Below are 7161 nucleotides of genomic sequence, written 5' to 3' on the forward strand. Positions count from 1 at the left end.
TGACGGTTCCCGCTTGGCGGGCGGCGGGTAATCACTGTATGTCAAGTACAAGTACATGTCCAATCCCAACCGCTGATCACCAATATTAGAAATGGGGTCTTTGGTTGTCAGTCAGGTTACCCCCTGTCCAAGCAAGGACCCTCACTCTAGTCAGGGTAAAGGAGAATCACCCTTAGCTAACCCCCGCTCACCACCTTGGTAGATTGGCAGGAGCAGACAGGCTTAACTTCAAAGTCTAGGTGTGAAGTATTTGTACCAACACTCACAGCAACTCTGTGAAAACACTCCAAAATGACACAACACAGGTTTAGAAAAACAGATAATTTTTATCTAAACAAAACAAGACCAAAGTGACAAAAATCCAACATACACAAGTCAAGTTACGAATTAAAAAGCAAAAATTCTTAAATCCTTTACAAAACAGTGCTAACACTGTTAAAGTGAAAAGGTACCTGGGTTGTGGCAAAATAACACCGTACAGATGAGTGTACATCGGAAAAGGTCAGTGATGCTTTGATTTCTTACTCGCAAGTGAGACCATGCATCGTTCCTCCTCCGGTTGGGTCTAAGTGCTTCGTTTTTCCTCTCTGCAGGAGAGAGATGCATCGATCTGGACAGGCACTTCGGGCCCGGGCAGGCTTTAAGTTGGTTTTCCATGTCCAGCGAGGTTTGCGTCGAAAATCCAGTTGTACGGTATCAGAAAACCGCGCTATGTGGGGTTGCGACGTTATCAGCCTCCTTTATCAGGTGTTGCACATCGTTTCTCCAGCCACGTGCGTCTATCTTCCAGCCACGATGCAGGTGGAGCGTTGATTTCAGCCGTGAAGCTGGCAGCGCACGTTGTTTCTCAGCCAGGTCTCGGAAGGTGTGTCAAAAATGTCCCTGCACGGTGGTCTGAGCGTGGATTTTCAGTTTTTGTCTTCCAGCTTCACCTTTCAAGGGCCCAGGAACAAGATAAGGCACCACTTGGCACGGCAGGAGTCTTAGCAGAGAGTCCAGGTGCTGGCAGGGGAAGTCTTTGATGGCACTGAGACTTCAACGACAGGAGGCAAGCTCAGGTCAAGCCCTTGGAGATTTCTTAACAAGCAGGAATGCAACAACAAAGTCCAATCTTTGTCCCCTTTCACAGGCAGAAGCAGCAACTACAGGATAGCTCCACAGAGCACAGTCACAGGCAGGACAGCACTTCTCAGCTCTTCTCCTTGGCAGAGGTTCCTCTTGATTTCCAGAACTGATCTAATTTTTCAGAGGTTTGGGTGCTCTTCTTATCCCCATTTTGGCCGTTGAAGTAGGCCTACTTCAAAGGAAAATCTCTCTTGTTTGTGAGATCCTGCCTTGCCCAGGGCAGGCCTCAGACACATATCACTGGGTTGGAGACTGCATTGTGTGAGGGCAGGCACAGCCCTTTCAGGTATAAGTGACCACTTCTCCCCTCCCTCCTAGCACAGATGGCTCATGAAGATATGCAGGCTACACCCCAGCTCCCTTTGTGTCACTGTCTAGAGAGAGGTGCAAACAGCCCAACTGTCAAACAAACCCAGACTGGGAATCCACAAACAGGCAGAGTCACAGAATGGTTTAAGGAAGAAAATGCCTACTTTCTAAAAGCACACAATCTCAAAACCAACTTTACTAAAAGATGTATTTTTAAATTGTGAGTTCAGAGACCCCAAACTCCACATGTCCATCTGCGCCCAAAGGGAATCTACGCTTTAATCATATTTAAAGGTAGCCCCCATGTTAACCTGTGAGAGGTATAGGCCTTGCAGCAGTGAAAAAACACATTTGTCAGTATTTCACTGTCAGGACATATAAAACACATAAGTACATGTCCCACCTTTAACATACACTGCACCCTACCCATGGGACTACCTAGGGCCTACCTTAGGGGTGTCTTACATGTAAGAAATGTGAAGGTTTAGGCCTGGCAAGTGGGTACACTTGCCAAGTCAAATAGGCAGTTAAAAACTGCACACACAGACACTGCAGTGGCAGGTCTGAGCCATGCTACAGGACTACTAATGTGGGTGGTACAACCAGTGCTGCAGGCCCACTAGTAGCATTTGATTTACAGGCCCTTGGCACCTCTAGTGCACTGTACTAGGGATTTACCAGTATATCAAATATGCCAATCATGGAAACCCAATTACACATATATTTTATATAGGAACACTTGCACTTTAGCATTGGGTAGCAGTTGTAAAGTACCCAGAGTAACAACAATAGCAAAAACAGTGTCCAGCACACATCAACAACCTGGGAAACAGAGGCAAAAAGTTAGGGGAGACCACACCAAGGATGCCAAGTGTAACAGATTCTCTGTGACGAATGTGCCAAATACAATCTACAGTAAATAACTCATTCCTTTTCCTGTAGTGCAGTGCATTGTTCACCCCACTGTCTACTTATGGCAGATAGGATACATAATATATCCATGTTTTATACATGACTGTGTGATGTATCTTTTTTATTCATCTGCTTCTATGAAGTTAGGGTAGAAACTAAGTGAAATGCATTTGGGGAGGGCAAAGCCATTGGAACTAAAGATAGATAATTGTCAACCACTGCTGCCCTACCTGCAGACAGTAGTAAAGTACCTGAAGTGCTGGCTATCATGCTTCCATTAGTTCGACATGACAACTTTTACTCCATAGTGCATAATGCCTCACCCTTAACCTAGATATATGTTATTCAGCTCCATTTTATTATAGTTACAGTAACCACTTTTGCGGTCTTGTTTTATTTTCTATTTATCTAACTATTTTTGCCTAGGCCAGCACTCTGTTCTCAAACAAGACATTCCTGATCACTCTCTGCTTCCAAGGCTACAGCACGGTACATTGCCGGTGAACGTGGTAGAAGTTTAGTCTCCAACATTCGTAGAAAACGCACATCCTTATGTAGGGACATTTTACCAGAACATCAGCTGTGTTGTTATAAAAACACTTCCTTGTCCCTTACACTTTAGAGGGAGATTCCAGCCAGAGAACCACGACTGTATGCTGATTGCTGAATGCGTCGCTACAGATGCTAACGCAGACTATAGGTCTTTGCTCAGGCATGGGGGATGATGTCTTCCCAGGGGAACCTGAAGGGCAGAATTAGAGCTTAACATGCTGTGCTCTATCATGGCTTAGGGAGGAGATAGTCTATTGGCAATAGTGACAGTATGATAAGGTTGTTTTTATGCTTCACTCTTTTCGCCACAATTTTAATATTGTCATGTTGTGTTGTCCTGGTTATTGTAGCTCACGCTTTGCTATCTAAGATGCAGTTCTTTTATTAAATTCATTACTAAAACATATACTACCTCTGTTTGTCGTTTATATATGAGACTAAATGTAATTGAGAGAAACGGATGAGACCTGAGTGACCACGTTTCCCTGAGAATCCAATTATGTTAGGCGCTCGGCTGCCCAATTATTCATATCCTTGGGTAGAAATGAGGCACTGCTAGTTAACCGGAGCACAACCTGCGACAGGTGTCACCCGCAGTGGATTAGACTTAGTCTCCCACACGCGGGTGATTCTGCCACTCAAAATCCAGTAGTCTCATTAGAATAATGAGAGCCTACATGGCACCAGCAATGTCGTGCTACTATGCCACTCCCTACCTACTTTTGAAAAAGTGTTTGTTCAAAGCATTGTTGACAAATTGTATTTTTAGTTTTTAATTTTCTCGACATAGCAACTCCTGCTCGTCATTCACCAACCAGGCAGGAGGTAGTAGCCCATCTTTGGTAGCAGAGGCTGGAAAACATCCAGGCCAAATATTGGTGGCTGGTGGTCCTGAAGGAGGATGAGTATGAAATAATTGTCTCAGATCCAGGACCATGCTAAGCAGTACGCCGGCTCCAGCCTCTAGCCTACCAGCCACTACATCACTGGTGCTGCCGCCAGCTGTCAGGGTCACTAACTGCCACTGCTGCCACCCCTCTTGCTAAGACAATATAATCCAGGTTTGTGTCCTGCAGTGGCTCAACTGCATTGAAAGCTGGCTAGGGAGCATAGAGCAGAGCCTGGACCAGCTCCAGACCCATATGGACAATGCCCTCTACTAAGAACTTTTTTACATTTTTGTTTTGGTGCGAGGGACTTGCTGTGGGTGGAGAGGATGGGAAGGGAGTTGTGACCGTATTTCACTTTGGACTTTTGTTGAACTTTTCGGGAAGGGGGATATTTCTTTGGGGAGAGGACTTCCCCTGTTTTGGGTGGAAATAGTGGGTTTTTGTATTTATCAAAAATAAAAAGGTGATGATTTATTTTACTTGATTTATGCCTTAAATGTTTATTTTGGTGTTTTGATTTACCCTGCAGTCTTTTAGTGTAGCCTGTTTTTTAAATGTGGTAAAAAAGTGTATGTCTTTTACTTATACCCTTGCACTACTGACCTCTGGAAATATATTGAACACTAGGGAATGATTGTAATTGCCTATTTTGCCTACATAATCCTATATACACACAGAGGTCTTCTTCAGTATGTGTAAATTACTAACTAAACCAGTTAACTTCATACCATAGTCCTATTGGCTGAATTGATAAAGGGGGGAGTCTTCTTACTGTAGGGATTTCCCAAGGTGGCATCCTAAGGGGGCAGTAGATAGTGCTAGTAGCAGGCTAGTGCATTAAAAGGGAAGAAATAACGTGTCACTCCTACCCAGGTTATCTCCAACTGCATGATTAATCACAGGGTTATCTATCACTAACAACTACATTGAAAGAAAACAGAGAGCTAGTGGGTCATATGATATCATAACCTTAAGAAGACTGACACCAGCCTACCACAATGACAGTATTTGACACACACCAAAAAATACCTGATAGGATAATAAAAACTAGCAATATCAACTTTCTCTGAGCAATAGTGGGAGCTAGTATTTAAAATCTAAACTTAGGAAATGAAATCATGAAGTCAGGAGAAGTTGGCTTGGAGTCAAGAGTTGATGGACAAGGCTAAGCATTTATACAACACACAACACACAGGCCTCAATTACGATGTTTATCGGGCCAGTGTGGAATATTGCTCAGGTAAGAGAAGATCATGGAGTACGTTTGTTTCGCTTTCAGCACATCTGCCCCAGTAAGTGTGTGATCCATTTATGGTGTAAAATTAAGTGACACTTCAATAAGTCACACAGTGCTGGCGAATAGGGGTAAGTGGCTCGATAAATGGATGGGTAAGAAGATTTGGTGAAAGGTGTGACAAAGACAAACACTACACAAAAGAAACCATAGCAATATTTATCGGGGCTCAGAGCAGCATAACATCATCAAACTGATGTGGAAAGAAACGGTAAGGAGATAAGTATGGCACAGTTCAGTTAAATGCATTGCAAACAGTCCTCCTGCCCCAGAGAGACCCACAATAGTATAACTATAAATGTTATCTCTTTAGGTTTGAAAAATACACATTATGAAGGTTTGAAATTAACCCACACACTTGTAAAAATTATGATTGTTAAAAGAAAAATTATATTGTATTGCCAAATTGAGGGGTATATCTCCAATCTTCTTGGAATGTCTGTTACTCTTGGGTGCCTGGTTGAAACTGACCAGTAGGAAAGCTGATGTTGAGCTTTCTCCAAGTTTTGTTTGCGCAGGAGAGGACTAGGAGAAGGCCTATGTATTGAAAAAAATAGTAACTGTATTATAGAGTAGAGGAGAATTACAAAAATAAGCAAGTTAAGTTTCATGAGGAGTCAGGAGTGTACCAAGAATACCCAGAGGCAGAACAAGAACATAAAGAGGAGTTTCCCGTTTCAGTCAGCAATGCATCCTACACACAGTCAGCAGCATTTCCCAAATCAACACACGTCTTTCTTTGCCACAGAGATGAGTGAACACTAGGCCTTAGAGTCTATGGCATAATCATGGTTTCTCTTTGAAGTCAATAACTTTTTCCTTCTAGCTGTTGAGGTAGCCCTATCCTGAGTCTTTGCATCTTCCTCCTCCTGTTTTGGAGGAACTCCTTCCCAGTCCCAAACTGAGCGAGGTATACCTGTGTAGTCAAGTGCACTGCTGTTGAAGAACAAATAGACAAACAGAACTGGAGTATTTTATGTAGATTTGTGTTTGGTAACTAAAGTAACTAGACTGGTCTGAGGAACCAGAAAAAAGGAGTGGACCCTGCAGGTAAATTTATTGGTGGCAAGTAGCAACTCATTTGAATTTAGCATTAGCAATCTTTTAATCAAAAATCTTCTGGGGCAGCTCTGCTTGGTGATATAAAAAGAGGATATACAATGGCATATGAGGAAGGCCGGCATCATCTCCAATGTCCAAGAAAGAAAGAAAGAAAGAAAGAAAGAAAGAAAGAAAGAAAGAAAGAAAGAAAGAAAGAAAGAAAGGAAGAAAGAAAGAGAGAAAGAAGAAAGGAAGGAAGAAAGAAAGTCCAATGAGGAATATTTAAGAAGTTCTATGGCGGCACTAGCATACTTAGTCTGGGAAGTAGAGTTCGTCCTCAGACTCAGGTGGTTCACCCCAAAGTCGGTCAGCTAACACACTTGATTCTGACCAATCCTCCTCCTCCTATCCTTTGGTGTTTAGGGAATAGTGTAATTAGGTATATATAATGCTGGTTCATTTTGATCATGGTTAATCTCTCCATGATTTGAGGTGAAAGACTGGTCCTTCTCACTGTAACAACTGCACCAGCTGCACTGAACACACATTCAGATGACACACTGGCTACAGGACAAGCCAGGTGCTTTATTGCTAGCCTGCTGAGCTCTGGCCATTGGAGGATCTTCCAATACCAATACACCAAAGGGTTTTAATCCACCACACCTCTTCTGGGTCATCCAAATATTCCTGGAACATCCCCTGAAGTGTCATGGGTGCTGCCACTTGTTCACCCTCTTTTGCTTCATTTCTTCACTGAACTTAAGACCTGCCACTTGAAACCAAGCCAATGCAGAGGTTGGGTCCAATTCTTCTGATGCTATTTCTGCCAGTGTTCTTGTTGCTAGTGTTGGTAGCTGTGAGACAAGACTGCCCTCTCTGGAAGTTTAAGGCAGCACCCCAGAACTGGGAAGTGAGACTCTAAGTTCCAGTCATTCTTCCAGTTCTCTGGCTTGCTCAACAATTCACAGGTTGTATTTTGAAACATCCCCTTCAGAATAAGGAGTGAGGGAGAAAACATTTTTTTGTAGTGATCATCAA

Source organism: Pleurodeles waltl, chromosome 8 (assembly GCF_031143425.1).
Source record: "Pleurodeles waltl isolate 20211129_DDA chromosome 8, aPleWal1.hap1.20221129, whole genome shotgun sequence".
NCBI classification, from domain to species: domain Eukaryota; kingdom Metazoa; phylum Chordata; class Amphibia; order Caudata; family Salamandridae; genus Pleurodeles; species Pleurodeles waltl.